Source organism: Pleurodeles waltl, chromosome 2_1 (assembly GCF_031143425.1).
Source record: "Pleurodeles waltl isolate 20211129_DDA chromosome 2_1, aPleWal1.hap1.20221129, whole genome shotgun sequence".
In the NCBI taxonomy this organism is placed as follows: Eukaryota; Metazoa; Chordata; class Amphibia; order Caudata; family Salamandridae; genus Pleurodeles; species Pleurodeles waltl.
In genome coordinates this window covers 455,650,507-455,670,172 of record NC_090438.1, presented here as the reverse complement: position 1 = coordinate 455,670,172, position 19,666 = coordinate 455,650,507, and positions in this window count along the sequence as shown.

Below are 19,666 nucleotides of genomic sequence, written 5' to 3'. Positions count from 1 at the left end.
AAAACATCTTCCTAACTATAAACATAGCAGCCATCTTGGAAGAAAAAATTAAATACATGCACTTAACTTAAACAGAGCAGGCTAAGTAGGTTAAAAGTCTGTAGGTGATGGGGCACAGGCCTGCAAGCTAGAAGGCTATGCTAAACTCCTCATTTTAATTAAAAGTCAATAGGATTCCCTACACCGCCACTTTTTAACCTCCAACATCATGACTCGATCTTTGACTTTAATAACTCTCTTTGGTTGGGAAAATCTGGATCAACCCTTGACTCCAAAACCAGGAAGGCAAACCTTGACCCTCTCACCCGGTTTAATGTTTCAAAAGTATGAGACCTTTCTGGTTTTTGAACATCAGTATACTTTTTTCTGATGTCTCAAATTTAACTTTCATAGATTCTAATTTTCTTTCCTTCATGGAACCTCCCATCCATGGATCAGCTAACTTGGTCATAGGTTCCCTGCCTTTGAGAAGTGCAAAGGGGGCTACCCCAGTGAGAGCATTGGTAATGGTGCGAATTGCCCACAGTAACTTCCTCAATTACGTCACTGAATCCAAACCATTTGCAATGAAAATATTGTCTTTAGTGACTCTGTTACACTTCTTAACCAGACCAGTACTGCGAGGATGATACAAATAAGTCTTAGGGGGTCATTCTGACCCTGGCGGTCCATGACCGCCATGGCGGAGGGCGGCGGAAGCACCGCCAACAGGCTGGCGGTGCTTCCTGGGCTATTCTGAACGCGGCGGTGTTTGCAGCACCGCCATGGAAATTCCGACCCCCTTCCCGCCAGCCTGTTTCTGGCGGTGTCCACCGCCAGAACCAGGATGGCGGGAACGGGTGCAGTGGGGCCACTGGCATGGGCAGTGCCGGGCCCCCTAACAGGGCCCCACAAAGATTTTCACTGTCTGCTTCGCAGACAGTGAAAATCGCGACGGGTGCCACTGCACCCGTCGCACCCCTGCAACTCCGCCGGCTCCATTCGGAGCCGGCTTCCTCGTTGCAGGGGCTTTCCCGCTGGGCCGGCGGACGGCCTTTTGGCGGTCGCCCGCCGGCCCAGCGGGAAAGTTGGAATGACCGCTGCTGTCTTTTGACCGCGGTGTGGTCATTCGGCGGTAACCGCATGGCGGGCGGTGACCGTCGCCCGCCGCGGTCAGAATGACCGCCTTAGTGTGCTTCACACCTCATTGAGACAGGAATAACTCAAACTCAGATGATGGAAATTGAACTCAATTGTTGCAATTTCTTCAGGTGCACCTTCTCTCATAAATAGATTGCAGAAACTCAATTACTTCAACAGTCTCGGATGATCGCATACATTTCAATTCTGCCCAAATTGAAAAGTAATAAATAAGTACTATCTCATACTTACAGCTCTCTTTTACCAAATTAGGTGGTCCAATTATATCCATCCCCAATTTTGCCCTTGCTCTATCCAGAATGGGAATTGATTCCACAGGACCAGGTACACACATCCTCTTACAAAGTGTTCCACTTCTTTGTCCACTCCAAGCCACCAATATTTGCCCCTAATTCCCCTTTTCACAGCTCTCATCCACGCATGACCTTCATGGGCAGGATCAAGTATTTTGCCACATACTCCACTTGGTACAACTATAGTGTCACTCCTCAGAAGTAATCCATCCACCACGTTTAATTCAGAAAATAATGTGTTTATAAACTTCTACTTTTGTTAAAAGTTTATTCTTGGACTGCTCCTTTCCTACCAGATCTTTGACTTCCATCAAGATTTTATCTGCTTTCATTGCAGACCTCCATGCCCCCCCTGTAGCGCACCCATTAGTAGATTTAAAAATGGCTCCAACTATGCTAAAGGTATCTTGATCAGCTTCAATGCTTGTTTCAGACCCCTTTAATGGCAACTGGGATAAGCAATCTACAAAAATATTTCTTGTCCCAGGAATATACTTTACACAATATTGAAACTCCGTTAACCTTAACTGCTACTTAGCAATGAGTGGAGTAGAATTGCCAGCACCTTTGGTGGTGAATAGATTGACTAAAGGCTTGTGATCAACTCTGACCACAAATTCCATCCTCCACAGGTAATTCCTAAAGTGGTTGACCCCACACCAACATACCAGGGCTTCATGTCTGATAACTGAATAGGTGCTTTCTGTTCCACTCAAGGAACACTAGGTGAAAGCTACAATTTGATATTTTCCCTCCCACATTTGCAGGAGTACAACACTCAGGCCATACTAATCTGTAATTATGATCGAGGGATCACGCATGTCAAAAGATTTCAATGGGATAATTTTTCTTTCTTTTTAAGCAGAATCCTTAAATTATTGTTTCTTTCCACCCATTTGGGTATAAAATGTGAATACAACTCCAACTTGCCTTAAAAAATGCCCTTACTTGGTCCTTGTTAGTGGGAGCAAGAAATTCTGCTATTACTATCGTCAAATTATCTTTTGGTTCTACTCCACACTCTGAAATTTGGTATCCCAAATACTCCACACACTTTACTGCAAATGTACATTTCTCCGCTCTTAATTTCATACCTTTTTCATTTCAACAAAGACACCTTTAGTAATGATTCATCATGAGAAATGTTATCCTGTCCAAATATCAAAATATAATCTTGAAAACATCGTCAATTGGGAAAATCTTTGCATAATGCATCCACCACTCTTTGAAAAACTAAGGAGGCTGCGGCTAAACTGAACGGCATGCCTTTAAACCTAAACACTCCCTCAGGTGTAATAAAAGATGTTAAATGCCTACTCTCATGCTTCAACACAATTTGATGTGAGGCAGCTGTCATGTCTAGGGTAGTGAAAATCTTGAAGCCCTTTAAGGAAGTCAACATCTTAGATATATTTGGTTGGGGGTGCCTGATTCTACCATTGAGACCTCTTAGATAAATACACAGTTTTGGAGCTCCATTGGTTTTCCTGGCCAAAATTGTGGGAGACAGCCATTCTGAACTTTGTATAGCCTCAATAATACCCTGATCACATACGCCTTTTCACTACTTTCTGAGTTTCTCCCTCATGGTCAAGGATACCTATCTGACTTTATGTACAACCAGTGCAGCTCCAGCTTTTAATATAATTTGATGGAAAAAGCTTTAAGTTTTCCTAATTTTTTCTAAAAAAATCCACGAACAGCCTTCACCCATTCACACTCGTCCATATCTGCCACTCTCTCAACTTTCAGTAACACTTGTTCAGGACTATTAAGATCCAGTACAATGCCTAAATTCCTTTCCTCCAACAATCCAAATAAACACGACCCATCTTTAGCTACATACAGAGTGGTGTGTGTTTTGCTTCCTTTAAATTCCCACTCAGTTTCAAATTCACCGATCACATCCACAGGGTTTTCATCCATAGGCTACAGGTCGTACGTTAGACTTCCTTAGTGTTATATATTTAAAACTTTCCCATTCCTTCATTGCTATAACAGTGAAATAAGATCATATTCACATGGGAAATCAGTCTTCTCACATTTTGCAAGCCAACTTGCATTATTTTTTTATTAAATTCTTCCTCAGCCGATTGTACACAAAACACTACATTGTCTTCTTTGGAGTCAGAACTATCGCCCTTAGTGGTTACATTCTCCACCATATTAACCTGCCTAGAGATATTTAAGTCATTGCTAATTCTATTGAATTCACACACTTTTGCACAATGCCCTTTTTCTTACATGTGGCACACTTCTTATCAGTAGCAGGGCAAGACATTGAATTACCTATGTGATTTCTATTACCACATCTATAACATTCTATTATTTATTTCTTTGCTGCAGTTCTCCTTTCTATAAATTTCAAAGGTTATTTTCCCTAAAGAGCATGCACATGAGACCCCAATGACAATTGTTTCATATAAGCAGTGGTACATTCTGTGCTACTAGAGATTTCTACAGCTCTATCAAGGGTCAGATTGTCAGTGGTTAATAACTTTTCTTGATTTTTTTGTTGTTATTTTCTGCAATTTGGGGAATTTGATATAATTTCTTCCTCAAACACCCCAAAATTACAAGTAGCAACTAAAACTCTTAATACCCCCACATAAGTTTCCATGGATTCACCCAGCAACTGTTGTCTAGTATAAAATGTACCATTACATCACACAAACGGTAGCCCAATAGTAACCTGAAGGACCTAGGTAAATCATAATACATAACAGAGGTGGTCCTAAAGGAAAAAGATTCTATTTTGAAGCCGAAAAAATCAGCTGGTCTTCATCGTCACAACCCCTCAAAAAAATTCTTTAATATGAGTTAAATCATACAAATGCAGAACAAACAACATCTACTATTTCAAAAATATCCAAACACCATTTAGCACAAAAATATGAAATGTAATTAATATATCACCATACAGTCATACAGATCATTAATCATAAAGTTTAAAATTTAGTTGCCCCATGAAAAATAATGCAAAAAAGATAAAGAGCGTGTTCAAGAAAAGTGCGTGTGAATAAAGAAAAATGAAAAAGGGAAAAAACAATCTTGATTTCGATATAAAGATTATGTACACAAGAGCCTGTAGGTTAACCATTTTACAATCACATGAATATAAATCACATTCGCTAAGGGGAAAATGTCCTAATCAAAATGACCCTTTTATGGTCTCCACACATCAATCCAGACTCAAAATAATCGTCAACAGCGGCAATTCTAGCCTCAAATGCGGGTCTTGTGCATTGTAATGACGTTATAGAAGTTGTCATGAGAGCTGTAATATCTGGGGTAATTAGCAGTGCATAGCGAGCATGTGAATTATAGTTACCTTAGGGTGCTTGAAAGAACTATAAATATAACTGCTGAATTTTTATGGTTTTCTATGAGTAAATTCAGAACCTAACTATAATGTTCCTGTAACCTTTCATTTTCTATGTTTTTTTTAAATTCTATTTTCTAACTATAATGTCCCTGTAACTTTTGTTTTTTTAGGTGAATTTCTATGTTTTTTTAATGTATAGTAATTTTCACTACTATATGTTGATTCAACCACTGCTGTGTCCGGCCTGCTGCTAGTCTCTGCAGCCAAACCATATAACCACCCAACCCGTGCTGTGCACAGACTTCGGCCGTGTGCAGTGAGGGTTGTCCGCAGGGCCTGACCTGTGGCTAAGTCCCTGCACCCAACCTCTATAACCACCTAAATCCTCATGGGACCTCCTCCTCAGGCCAGGCCAATATCGGCCCAGGGACCCAATCTCCCAGGGCCCAGCGGGAATATTAAATTTTTTGGGTGCAGGGGGGCTGCATGACCCCAGGCTGATCTCAGCACCCAAGGTTCCCATCCCCCAGGGCCTGGCCTAAACATCTAATATTTTTTGGGGGGAGAGGGGCCATGCGCCCCCCCTCCACAGGCTGATCTCAGCCCTGGAAACACCCTGCCCCAAGGCCTGGCCTAATTATTTGTATTTTTGGGGATGGGAACGTATAGCTGGCCTCCCCAGGCTGATCTCAGCCCCAGGGACCCCATCCCCAGAAGCCTGGCCAAATTATTTCTTTGGAGGGAGAGGTGCTACTCAGCCCCCCTCCCTAGGCTGATCTGGTCCCTGGGGACTCCGTCCCCTGGGACCTGGCCTAATTATTTTTTTGGGGAGGGAGTTGCATGGCCCCCTTCACAAGGGCCAATCTTGGTACCTGGGGACCCCATCCCCCTGGCCCAGCCATGTGTGGAACACCCAGGTCACATGGCCAGCCCCTGGGGGATCTCTGGGTCCCCAGTGCTGTGGGGGCCCCAGGGTCCCCAGGACTGCAGTGGGTCATGCAGTCCCATTGCACACAGTATAATCAATGCATCAGAGAGGTGGTGGTCCCTGGGGCTGCAGGGGTTTTGAAACGGACCCCTTATTTCTTTTTAAATTTGCCCCGGGGAGGTGGCGGTCCCTGGGGCTGTGAAGGGGCTGGGTGGACCCCCTGCATTTAAACTGAAAAAAGCCCTGGCAAGGTGGTGGTCCCTGTGGCTGTGGGGTAGGCAGGTGGCCCCCGCACTTCAATAAGCATTGCCCCTGGGACTTCACCCACCCGTGGACTTGAAAAGGGCGAAGCGCAGGAGTCCGTGCTTCATCTTTTTTTAAAGTTTTGCCAGATCCGTTATGAATTGTGGCAAAAATGTAAGAACAACATTTTTCCTCAGTGGTGTCCCTGTGGGACCCCAGCACCAGAGCTAAGGAGTCAAGGTGTCCATACCCTGACCCCTTTCCTTTTTTTTACATTGTTGTCTGGGACTCAGCTCTAACTGAGTCACAAGATGGCTGCCAGCACTTCCTGATTTGAAGTGTTGGCAGCCAGTCAGATCTCAGCACGAGATCAGAAGGGGTTGCAAACCCTTTGCATCTCTTTGTATACAAATTTGGACTTTCTTCAATTTCTCAAACACTACTGAACAGATTTGAACCAAATAACAAAAGGGATCTTTCTGGACCAAGAGCTACCTTTGTGCTAAATTGGGTGTAATTCCATCCAGAGGTTTTGGTGTTATCGCTGTCCAATTTTTCCTATGGGAATTAACATTGGAAACGCTCTAAATTTCACCCCCTTTTTATCTCGGCCCCCACTTCACAGATCACCCCGAAACTTTTCAGACAGCAGCTCACATGACTGTCAATTGTTTTGGGAAAATGTAATGAAGATTCGACAAGCAATGCCAAAGATAAAGGCAAGCAAAAAACAGCTTTTTTACATTTTAAAATATATATATATATATATATATATATATATATATATATATATATATATATATATATATACATATATATATATTTATATATATATATATATATATATATATACATGGAGGGTTTATACTTATTTATAATATTTTTACTGCACATACGTCTTTACCACGCATGAAAACAAATTTAATTATTTTACAGGTAAGTATGAGCCCATTATACCTATATCCATATATTAAAAAGAGGTTTATTCTTACTCTTACCTGTGAAAAACATAAATTTTCATGGTAAAGGAATGCATGGTAAAGGCCTATTGATGATATAACCAGTTGTTGTAATGACTTTCTTTGTAAAGACGCATTCGCTTTTCCTGCGTCGTTGTAAAGGCATGAGTGGTTAAGGAAGTCATGATTCTGTAATACATCCATTCAGGAGACAGCGTCTAACATCTAGACACAGCATTACATCAGAGTTATTCTTCTGACACAGTGGCTTTTTAAAAAAGTAAGTGGTGCACTGACTCAGAAGGTGCAGAAGGGCATTCCAACTGCGACCATCCTGAAACGAATACTGTGTCCAACATGCCGCTCTGCTGGCACTAATCTACCAGCCTCCTGAGAGGAATGTCATCTACACTACAGGTTGACTCCTGACACCATTTCCAGGCATGGTGCTAAGGCTAAACCTATAGATGGGGCCAGGCAGAAGGGTGCACCTTCCTTGTAAATCTGCCCTTTTGTCTCCCACATGCTGAAGTTCTGTTGTCCTCATATGCAGTCCTATTATTTTAGTAGGAACCGTAAAACACCAAAGCACCTAGACAGCACTCATCACCACCACATATATGATCGTTACTTTACGGGACTGAGGAGAAACAGCTGCCCTCGTACTGTTGGACATCACTTCTGTGTTGGACACTGTGTCACACTCCAGCGTCATTAAAAGACTACACATAACAGGCATCCAAGGTCCAACCCCTGGAAAAGATATGCTTTTTCCTCACAAGCAAGACACAGAGAGTGAGACTCCCATGCTACACATCAAATCCTAAGGACTTGATCTGCAGAGATCCTCAAGGATCATCTCTCAGCTCAACTTTTGGATGACACCCCTCGCCAAAGTTGTAAGATCTCATGGGATCTGAATCATTTCGTACACCAAAGACACCCACATCCTTCTTTCAATGTCTGACAAATCCTCCATAAACAAAACAAACTTTATCAAAAGCATGATCTGCATAGCAGAATGGATGAAAACCACCTGCCTGAAACTCAACTTTTAAAGGACCGAAGGGTGGATTTTCAGGAATGAAACCTCCCCCTTGGACTGCACCAGGTGGCCATCAAAGCTTAGTTCAAAGCCTATACTCTCCAACTCCGCAGGAAGCCAGTGAATCATCTTAGACAACAAACTCAAGAAGGCCTCACAGGTGAATGGCCTCCTGCTTCGACATACTGTGCATCCTCAGAAATTCTTCAAATGGATCTCCATGACCACCAGGAATACCATCACTGAAGCTTGCTAGCAGACTAGACTACAGCACTGCACTCTTTGCCGGACTCACCAGCCGCCTCCTCCACCAACGTCAGACCATCCAGAACACTGCAGATAGACTCATTCTCAACCTCCTACATCACAGACATCACCCCACACCTCAGATAATTCCACTGGTTGCCGATACACAAAAGCTGCCTACTCAAACTGCAGCATGCATACATACAAGGCAATGCGCAACACAGGACTAGCATACCTCAGCTGCTGCCTTCAAGCCCACCAATTTACCAGACTCCTATGCTTAGCCTCACTCATCCTCTCACACACCTCTGTATCCACAAAAGCAGAACAGGTGGCACAGCCGTACTCAAATGTGGAATGACCTCCCTCCACACAACAGGGCCTCCTCCTTGCTTCTTAAATTCCACAAGAGGCTGAATACATTGCTCTTCAGCTAACCACCAGTAGACAACCTACACACCTGCTCTGGTGCTCTAGAAACCTGCATAACATAACATAACACATCATATCATAACATAACATATCGTTCACACTGATCATACCAAGCAAAGATGATGATGTTATGACAATTTGAAATGTTGTGACTTAAATTGCAGCACAAATCTAGACTTTCTTGCAAACGTACTGTTTGTTCGAAACTTCGAAATGCTTCAAAGTTTTCAATAGAACTTCATGAAGGCTTTAAGAAAACAACTTTCCCATTTGGCAGACTTGCAGCTTAAATTTGTGTCATCTTAGACTGATGTTGAAGTGTTTGAGCTGCTGTGCTCTGGCTAAAAGACGGAAGCATTCATTTCACTCTATTGACTGGTCACAGAACAGACGCCTTAGTAGCAGACCTGAGTAGAACTACTTAGCCCTCTTTAATTCATCCTTGTATTTTATCATGATTTGTCGCAGTCTCTCCATACAAATCATGATTTAATATTCTGAAAACGTACGTTTCTAGCAGCACTTTGTATAAACACCTTATTGCATGTCAGTTACCTATGTATGAGTTAGTTAAAATCAATTCCTGCGCTTAGTTTTCAATATAACATTTTAAATTACAGCACTCATGCTTTTCACGAGTGTCCAGCGTGTGACTGTATTTGCGTCACTCTATCCATTTACATATAGGAAAAATGAACAGCATTGAAACTATTTTCAAGAATTAACTATTTGCAGATGTATTTAGCATATTTAATATTGATCGACATGTTTGAAGCTTTTGTTAACTTTCCTTTAAGGGATGCATTGCTAAATAAGAGCAATGTTTGCAAGGCACATTTCAAGCTGACAAAGTGCCTATTTACATAAACAAAGCACTGGTGATTCATTAATAAAAGCATGCATATTTAATTTGAACATGTTTTATTTTGTTCAAAAAATATATATGAAGTGTCATGGAAATCTGTCACTGTTGCAATTCAAACTGTAAACCACTTCATAATATTTACACTCATGTCTGTAACCCTCCACAGGGCCAGTTTTAGGCGGTGACCACAGGTTTTGCCGGGAGAGGTGCAGGGGTGGTGGTGTACAGTTCATTACATCCAACAGTTTTCAGGCAACAATAAAAATGTTAAAATAACTGGTGATTAATGTTCCTGATGGAGAGAGATTTGGGAATATACTCACTACGATTTTGCGCCATGTTTGTGTCACAAAAGTGATACAAATCGTTGCAAAGTCTTTTTGTATTTATTTATTTTCCAGCACAAAACTTGTTTTGGCTGGAAAATCACTTAAAAGTAATACAAAGCAATACATAGCTCTTCTTTGCATTACTTAGCGCCAAGGGGGCGTTACATGGGTGGTGCATGTCGTAAAACCTTATTTGCTAAAAAACGGAAACAGGGATTTGCGTCAGAAACTTCACCCTTTCCAACTAGGAGCTGTATAATTTTATTTCTACTTTCTCTACTGATTTTGCATGCATGCTGCACTGTAGAGCACACAGTCAAAGTGGGAACAGCTTTAAAGTGTGTCTAAGCATAACACCTTGTACTGGGAGGCTATTTTTCCTTAACAAAAGCTGTGCTAGACTCACGCAGACACCCTTGCACTATGGTGCAAAGATGTGTACGTGGTGCATGGCAGCAGATTTCTGCACCGGCACTAGGGAAGAGGGACGAGAGTGCCATGTTTTTGTAAATATGGTGCTGTCCTGATTGCTCCTTCTCACGTGGGGCAGCATAGCCTTTTTTCGCTGCTGCACTCCGCTGCGTGACAATTTGGTAAATCTGGGCCTGAGTTTTGTCTAGTGGCAGTTTTGACTCATCATAAAGTAGGGGAAACTGAGGATTACTATGCCTGCTGCAAGGAATGTGCAACTTGCACAACTTTCATGGGAATAGCTCAGTGGGTTACAGCGTTTGTCAGAAATCCTTTTATTTGCAGTTCATAAGTTACAATCCTAAAATATCACAGTGACCTATGAACTGTAATCAAAGAGATGCAAGGCATGGAACTGCAACCTTATGGTTTTCCCCAGTCATTCATTATCCTAATGTTGCTCAAAATGGTTAGTGTGGGGGCAAATACATTCTTATCAGTAAAGCCATTTCCAACCACTGTGGTACTTTTTAAGTCCAGAGTCTGTGCTTCTACAGACCTAATGTTCTTAAAATGTACTGTCTACTTTATAGATAATGTAGGAAATTGGGTAATAACGTGTGTCCTGAACAAGTATTAGGTCCACAATTTCTCCTGACTGGGAACTAAACACCACATTGTAGTGCTTGACTCTCTCAGAGTAGCGAAGCGGAGTAGTTGATGAGCTAGTCAGGGGAGGTAGGGCGGGCTGGCGCCCAATAATAACACTCTATAAATGATTGCCCAGTCAGTGCTTTTTATTTAGAAAAAGGAAACATACATTTATTACACACACACTACTCACTATTAGACATTAATTTACAATTATATGCATAGTCAGATGGAAAATAACATAGGTGACTGCATAATCACCTTTGACCTCCTAACGGGGTCACACAAACATGTAAAGTAAGTCTATTGACTTGGTTAAAGGTTCAAGATCAACAAATCACATGTTAAATACATCATTTTGTTTGTAAATGCAATCATCAATAGTAACAATGTGCAAATGCACTTATTGCTGTTAATAAGGCATGCGCACTTTGATTGATCAATGATCATTTTAAAAATTATCATATCAATAAACCATTTAGAAAGTGAATGTAACATATGCTTTTTATGTATTTTCAAACCATGAAAACGCAATCCAAAGAACAGCCCTTAGATATCCTGGGAACTTGACATGCAACCCTAGACTTATCCCCTATAGACCACTGTACAACATGTACCTTGTATAAACATATTTAGGTCATTATATACTCAACCATAGAATAAACCCCTTGAGATTTCTGCATTACCACCAGTACAGCAGAAGCTCCAGACTTGAGAATGCTTTGAAAATATTTAGCAAAATACCAGCAAGGGCCTTGTTTCCTGAACCCCACACAAATAGCTTCAGTACCAAAAATTACTACTAGCAGGCTGCTGTGACTTTTATAGCCCTCCACAACACTTGCTGGATTTGTTGGTGGTGCCCCTGCGCCACCATGATGGAAAGATTTCTGCAAATAAAGTAGCCCCGCAGGGCACTTTGTGGCTCACCAGTCAGGCGCGGTGAATATGTGATGACCAGCTCACCACCTCTGTTGGGGAGAGCACTGCCTTTTCTCGGCTGTGCGGCCTTGCACCCGCTACTTTTGCTCCTTTTTTGCTTTTTGTTTTGGGGGTGCCCAGTCCCACCCAGGCATCCCCAGGCCTCTACAACATTGCAGGCAGCTGAGGGAGATGAACCCTTGCTGCCCTGCTGTCTCCCCTGTGTCCCTCACCTCTGTGTGTGGCCACAGGAGCTGGCAACTTCTCCTTCCCCTTGTGATTTCGTGGCCGCCCGCTCATCCCAGGCACTGGTGCGGGGACCTGAACAGGCTCACAACCACTGAGGTGGGCAAAAGCAATCTCCCTATCTTCTTGTGCTCGGGTTCGGGATGTGGTCCCAGTCGCCCTCCCTTGAAAATAACCTGGCTAATGGAGACTAAGGGGAGGGGACCCCACAAATGTCCCCTCCCTTTAAAAATTAAATAAAACATTATGGGGGTCATTTTGACCTCGGCGGTCTTTTTCCAAGACCACCGAGGGACCGCCGTGCGGAAGACCGCCAGTGGTGGCCTATTATGACCATTGGCAGCTCTCCATCCTTTTTCGGATGGAGAGCCGTCAACAGCCATACTGGCGGGAGGCGAGGAAGTGGAGGTTGCTCCACCTCCACCGCCACGCCAACAGAACACCGCCCAGCGAATCACGTCCTGTGATTCGCCGTGGCGGGTTTCTGTTGGCGGTGTGGTGTCGGCGGAGCTGCCCCCATGGCTCCCGTCCCCTCCCGGAGGATCGACGGAACAGGTAAGTCGATCGTCCGTTAGGGGAGGGGGGCGGGGTGTTGTGTGTTGTGTGGGTGCATGGGGGTGTGCGTCTGTGTATGTAGAGGGGGTGTGTGAGTGGGTGTATGCTTGCGGGGGTGTTGCGTGTTTTGGGAATGAGTGCGTGTATGTCTGTATGGATGTGTGCGTGTATGTTTGTATGTGGGTGTGCGTGTCTGACTGTGTGTGTGGATGTAGGCATGTATGTCGGTGTGTGTGCGTGTAGGTGTGTAGGTGGTGCCTGCGTGCGTGTCGTGTGGGTATGGGTGATGTGATGTTGGGGGTCGGGTGGGGAGGGAGCCCTGCCACCTTTGGGGGGTGGCAGGGGTGGTGAGGGGTTAGGGGAGGGAGTCGGGGTGGGGGTGGGGGGCGTGGGAGACCCCTATCAGTGCCAGGGAAGGAATTCCCTGGCACTGATAGTGCTTACCGCCATGGAATTCATGGCAGTTCAAACCGCAGGAAATCCACAGCGGTGAGCTGGGTCAAAATATCGCCGGCGGTATAGTGACGGCCGCCTGGCTGGAGACCCAGGTCTCCAGCCCGGCGGGCGGAACGGAGAACCGGCGGATGAGCATGGCGGTAACCGCCATGGTCATAATACTACAAAGAAAGACCGCCAGCCTGTTGGCGGTCTTACCGCCGCTTCTCCGCCTTCCGCCAGGGTCATAATGACCCCCTATGTATTGACCCCCAGACCCTTGTCCACCCCCTGGGCAAGTTTAGAAACAGTGGTGAGCCCTACACACTCTGCTTGGCAAATGGAGGTCAAAGGTCATCAATTTTCAGAACTCGGGCTTTGCTGAGCCAATCCAAATGAACCTGGGCTCATTTTACTCCTAGTGGTGAGCTGTAGCCAGGAGCAGTTTCAGCGGACCTCCTCACCTCCAAAGTGATGTAATCCACAGAGCGTGGGTTCTCCTGGCTCCATGCGCCAGCCTTCCTCCTGGTGTTTGTCTCTGGGTGCAGAAGTTCAGGGCTTTCCCCCAAATGGTCCTCACAGGGCGTCAGGGGGCCAACATCATTGGGCCTTGGAGACCATACTGATCCTGGGGTCCCCTGGGCAGAGTCCTTAGTCCTTTCTGGGCAACGATGGGCTCCTGCTTCCAGTTGTCCATAGCTGTCCCAGGGTCCAACAGCCAGAGCAGAAAAACACCAACTAAGCAACAGAGGGTCTCCCCCTTGTGCAAAAGTTTTCAAAGGGGAGCGTAAGGTTCCAGAAGTCAGGTGCCCCTGACCAATTTCAAGATGCCATGCACCTCTCCACCCCGTCCCACCCCTTCTACACAGGACAGTTGAAAATAGTACCATCCAGGAGTTACTAGTCACATCTCTTTTGGGGGTCTAATTTCTGCCCCTCGCTGATGTCACTCCAGAGCCTTTCTCACCAATTCATTTCCTGTTTTGGCTCCAGAAGTCTGGGCTCCCTCCTTTGTTAGTGGGGGTGAGCAGACCCATCCCTAGAACATTGTGACAGCTGATTAATGTATGCAGATCCTTCAGCCCCTTCCTCCTCAGAATCTGATTAAAGCACTGTTAATTGTTCCCTTTACATGGGGAGGCCTTTGTTCCTGCTGCTGGAGAGAAATGTAATTAACCTGGCACAGCAGTGTGAAAAAAGGCCTGGGCTCTAATTCTGAGCTGAGCCAGAGACACATGACATTTCAGAATGACCCATCAGATATACAGGTATCTTCTTGGAACTAGCAGATTAGATTTCCATGCACAAGTTACATCCCATTTTGATACATCACTGGTCTCTGTAGGCCAAAAGGAAGTGAAATAACACTCTAAGGCAGTTTTCCCTGCATGTGTATAGTAAAGTGTCACGACAGACAAAGCAGTAAATCACACTGACTTTCCCTACTAGTTTACACTAACATTATAAGGCTAACCCTGGGTCACTATCTAATTCTGAAGAGTCACCTCTGCATCAGGCTACCTGTGTGTAGCTCACTGCTTTGCACAACAGTAGTCTCAGCCCTCACATGAATGCACACGTGTGTGCAGACATGTCCATGTGTGACCAGCCAAGTTCCCCTTACCCTTGCTGCATCACACCATTCTTCTCTTAAAGACACTGGTGGAAAACACATGTAGTCCATTTGCCATGTGATGACGGTGGGTGAGACACATGTTGTGAGACTCACCCACAATAAAAAGTACAAAACTGGGTCAACCAAAGAGCCAAAATGTCGGGCATACTGAATGGGTGGAACTCAACTGCAAAAGATAACATGTAGGCCTAGATGGAGTTCGAGAAGTTGAACTACATGAAACTCTGTGGAGTAGTCAAAAAACACCAAAGTCTACGTAGGGTTTTGCAGGTGGGTGGAGTTTCCCTGTCAAACACGTTCAGGTTGAGTTTTTTGTCAAACTCAACACGGAGTACGTCCTTGCATTCAAAATCACGTGGGAACTGCACCTCGCAGTTTACATACGCGCAGCCATCTTGTTTTCTTGCTCTGCTCATGGTGCTGGGCCTGTTTTTTGTTTTTTTCAATCCATTTCTTGTCTTTTCAATCCTCCACCCTCCTAATTAATCTACCCCTCATTGTTATTTGTTGTATTAGTGTGCATTTTTGTTTCTGTGTATTTTTAAATTTTTTCATTTTTGGGAGTTTCTCCTGACCTTTTCTATTTTTTGTTTACTTTTCCCTTTACTTTCTTATTTCTTTCTTCCTTCCTTCTTTCTCCTATTGCTTTGCTTCACCCCATCCAGCGCCATGGCAGAGCGGGGTGGCAAAAAGGGGGATGAGGGTGCAGGCCCCTGCGAACATCTAGCAGCAGTCACCTACCCTGTAGACAACGGCGCTGCCAAGGTCTGCAGCTCCAGGCTATTTTTTATGAGGTGTAGGTGGGAACATTGTTTTTTTACGTGCAGAGCCACCTCTCCTCCATGCTGCCAGTTGGCAGCAGGCCTGGCAATGGGTATCCACTGCAGGGACATGGGCTGCATTGGGTGAGGGTGCGCAGGTGTGTGTGGCACGCCAGTCAGGGCCAAGACACCACCCAGCAGCTGATGCACCGCTGAGTTGATATCCTCCACCGGGAGCAGGACCTGCTTGACCTGCTAGGCATCAAGATTACAGGGCTCAGTGAGTATTAACTGTATTTGTTGTGTTTGTTTTCTACAGTGCTAACTCTTTTTCCAAATAGCAATTTTTCTCACACTCAGAGGTAAGTTATGTTTAGTTTTCATTAAGAATATTATTATGAGATCAAGTTTGAGCAAGGCAGGTGCTCGGCGCTACCTGATCATACTTATCGACGCTCACTTTGGTTGATTATTTATGAAGCCATTGGAATGCAGACTCCTCTATTCTCCTTTTACCATAGTTAATTAGTGATATCAGTGAGTTAGCATGCTCTGTGACTTTCTTTATGTAGCTCGTACAGCCCGAAGCAATTTTCACAGTGATGTGTATTACTAGTATGCATTACAAAAAAAGGGACACTGTGTTGGTCCATCAAGGGGGTTGGGTTTTAAAGTGAGTGAATCAAAGATCATTCATTGTTATACATTAGTTACAAATGTAGTTTTGGTTAATGAAATTTGAAATAGGGATTTGGGAATATACCCAACTCAATGATAGTCAATACTAGTACCGTAGGCGATCTGATTTAGATAGTTACAATGTTACTGCGTTTGCCTCTTAGAATAATTTTGTCGAGATTAACTGTAACACTAATCTATTTTTTTAGCTTTTTTTATTTTTTACATCAGCACCCAAGGGCAAGAAGAGGAGCAGCACAAAGGCGGGTCCCACAAGAGCTGGGGAGTAGATGCTGACAATCAGCACCTTTGCTGAGTGCTCTGCTCTTCCTAGCATGTCCTATAATTTATTATTATTATCATTTCACAAACTTTTATCTCTGCCCACTATTATACTACATTTAATTTTGCCTTGATTTTTATAGTGTTTCCTTATTTTTCCAACTCCCCTATCTAACTTTTGTTTAATTCACGTTATCCCTGCATTATCCTTTTTTCCCTAATTCATTTTTTTTTTGGTAGCTGACTTTTTCTTTGTACTAGTCTGTAGAATTCCTCTGCTTTGTTGGCAATCTTCCCCTCACCCCTATATATCTTGTGGTATTGTAAGACTGAGAGCAGATTTTTGATACTCTACTGTCTACTGTGATGATTGCAGGCCCAAATAAGCTAGTAATATTCACCATGTGTGTTTGTTGAGAAGGCTTTCTTTTTCTTGCTCATGCTCTAACACCTAACACGAGAGTGGCCATGGTCATGGACCAACTGTACCCCAAATGTTGTGCTGTGTAATTCATTTAGATAGTATACCAGCGGTTCCCATGAAAGCATCACTAGAAAGTATGAGGTCTCATTGCATTTGCCAACCAACACCATATGTCTTTAATTGATCATTATTATTCCCCCCTTCCCTGTGCATCAATGATTCAGAGTCATCATCATCTCTGTCCCTCCATTATGAATAGTGTTTGGTTGGACCTGGCTTTTCTAACATTGTGAACCAATAAAATACCCACATTTATATTTTTCATTGAAAATACTGCAGTGCTGCTAACCAAACTGTAGTGATATTGTGATTGTATTTTTTTAATTAAAAAAATTAAGGGGAGGCATATGTGGCATCTAAAAAATGTTAAATGTTTCTTTTCTAGTCACACTGGCCACCAGTGCAGCCAGCTCAAGTGCTGCTGCAGGAGTTGGAGGGGAAGAAGCAGCAGCTGGGATGGGCAGTGGTAAGTCACATTGCTTGCCTATTGACAATTACTATTAAACTCGCAAGCTACAAGGGTGTCATTGTGACTTGTGATAGTAAATACCCCACTTTACGAGCTACAGCCATGGTTGATTTTGGCCTCTTCTATCTTCAACTCAGCAAAAGCTCCCTTAATACGCTAAAAATGAAGGCTTGATGGAAACAGGAAAGAATAGAAGGTTAAAAGAAGGGATGGGTAAGATAAGTGAAAGAGAAGGATGTGTGGGTAGGTGAAAGGATGTGTGGGTGAGTATTGGGTAAATGGATGGATGGTTGGAAGGATGATTGAAAGAAAGGGTGGATACTGAATGGATGGATAATGGTTTGGACATTTTGGTGAAAGGCTAGATGAGAAAGTAAATCTCCAATCATGGTGGCTATGGGTCAATATAGTAGGAAGAATGAAAGAATGACTGAATGATTGCTTGGATGAATAAACAAGGGAGACCTTCTGGGGAGGGGCATGGTGCTCACCTATTTCACTTACTTTGTTTAATCAAAGCTATGGTTCAAAGTGGGGGTATTTTAATTTTTGTTCTAACCCTATGACACATTGTATTTGTTAAGCCAGGCAGAGATGTATCTCACCCATCATCATTCATCAACCTCCTCCCTGCCCATGGCATTTCACCACCCATGGCTGAAATGCAGTATGGTTAAATTGTGACTGCAGTGTTGGCTGTGCAATGTGTGTCTGCTTCAGTTAATGCAGCATTTATAAAGTGTTCAATGCATTTCAAGCTGAACACACAAGTTTTTCTGTCCCAGCTTACCAAAAAATTGAAAAATCCATTCTTGGCATGTGCCACATTTCTTTTGCCATGTGAAGTGATTCCAAAATATATTTCATAGTTTCCCGTAAGAGATTTATTTTACACCTGTTCAGATTTTTCCATTTAGACTTTTGTCTATTACAGTGACTGAATAAGCCAAAGCTTAGGCACACGACGAATCGATGATCAGTGGCACACCCCTATTTTAGGGGCAATAGGAAAGGTTCTAGCTACCCACTCTACCTATCCACCTAATCCCTCTACCTTATCCCTCAGTAGAGTAAATCAATGTTGCTTTCCTTACTGCCCAGCAAATGAATTTGTTGGAAATTATTTTTAGTGGTGGGTGAGGCCAGTGATTAAAGTGGGACTAAGGGGGTCATTACAACCCTGGCAGTCCAAGACCGCCAGGGCTGTTTCGACGTAAGCACCGCCGCGGTCGCACCGCCGGGGCCGGCGGTTTCCCGCCGTTTTAGCCTCTGAGGTGATAATCCGCCAGGGCAGCGCTGCAAGCAGCGCTGCCCTGGGGATTATGACACCCCTACTGCCAGCCTGTTTCTGGCGGTTTCACCGCCAGGAAGGGGCTGGCGGTAAGGGGTGTCCTGGGGCCCCCTAACAGGGCCCCGGCCAGCTTTTCACTGTCTGCATAGCAGACAGTGAAAAGCGCGACGGGTGCTACTGCACCCGTCGCACGGCCGCCACACCGCCGGCTCCATTAGGAGCCGGCTCCTATGTTGCAGCCTCAACCCCGCTGGGCCAGCGGGCGCAAACTTGGTTTACGCCCGCCGGCCCAGTGGGGATGTCATAATGGGGGCCGCTGGAGTGCGGCCGCATTGGCGGCTGCACGGCGGTTACCGCTTGGTGGGCGGCGGTAGCCGCCCGCCAAGGTCGTAATGACCCCCCAAGTGCCTGATTTGATTTCAAGTTTGACCTAAGGGATACTCTGTGACAAATGTGGCAAATACAATGTATATAGCCCGTTCCTTTCCCTGTAGTGCAGTGTGTAATTTTTCCCACAGTCTACTTGCTTGACATGTGTGAAATAGTATATTGATTCTTCATCTGCCTCTGTAGAGTCAGGGTAGAAAGTGAGCAGCATTTGGAGAAGAGCAGGGTCATTGGAATTAAAGATAGATAATTGTAAACTACAGCTGCCTCAGCTGCAGGCAGTCACAAAGTACCCGAGGCGCTGCCTTGCTTGCCTCCATTTTTGGCACCACAACAACTTGTACTCCATAGTGCATAATGCCTTACTCTTAAATGAGAGATGAATTATTCATATTTTTCCACTCAAAGTGTCTGTTTAGTTACTAGAAAAGCCTGAAAAGAAATCAAATCAAATCACTGTTTTTTTTAAATCTGGTGTTATCCTGCCCTAATTTTTTTTTCTGACAGATAGTCAGGGTTTTTTATGTGAGGCACGTGGGAGCAAAAAACAAAACCAGCCCTGTGACTCTCCTAATCATAATTGCAAATTCCATTGGCATTAGAGGACCAGCACCGTCCTGCTACTGTGCCACCCACTACTTAATCTTAAACAAG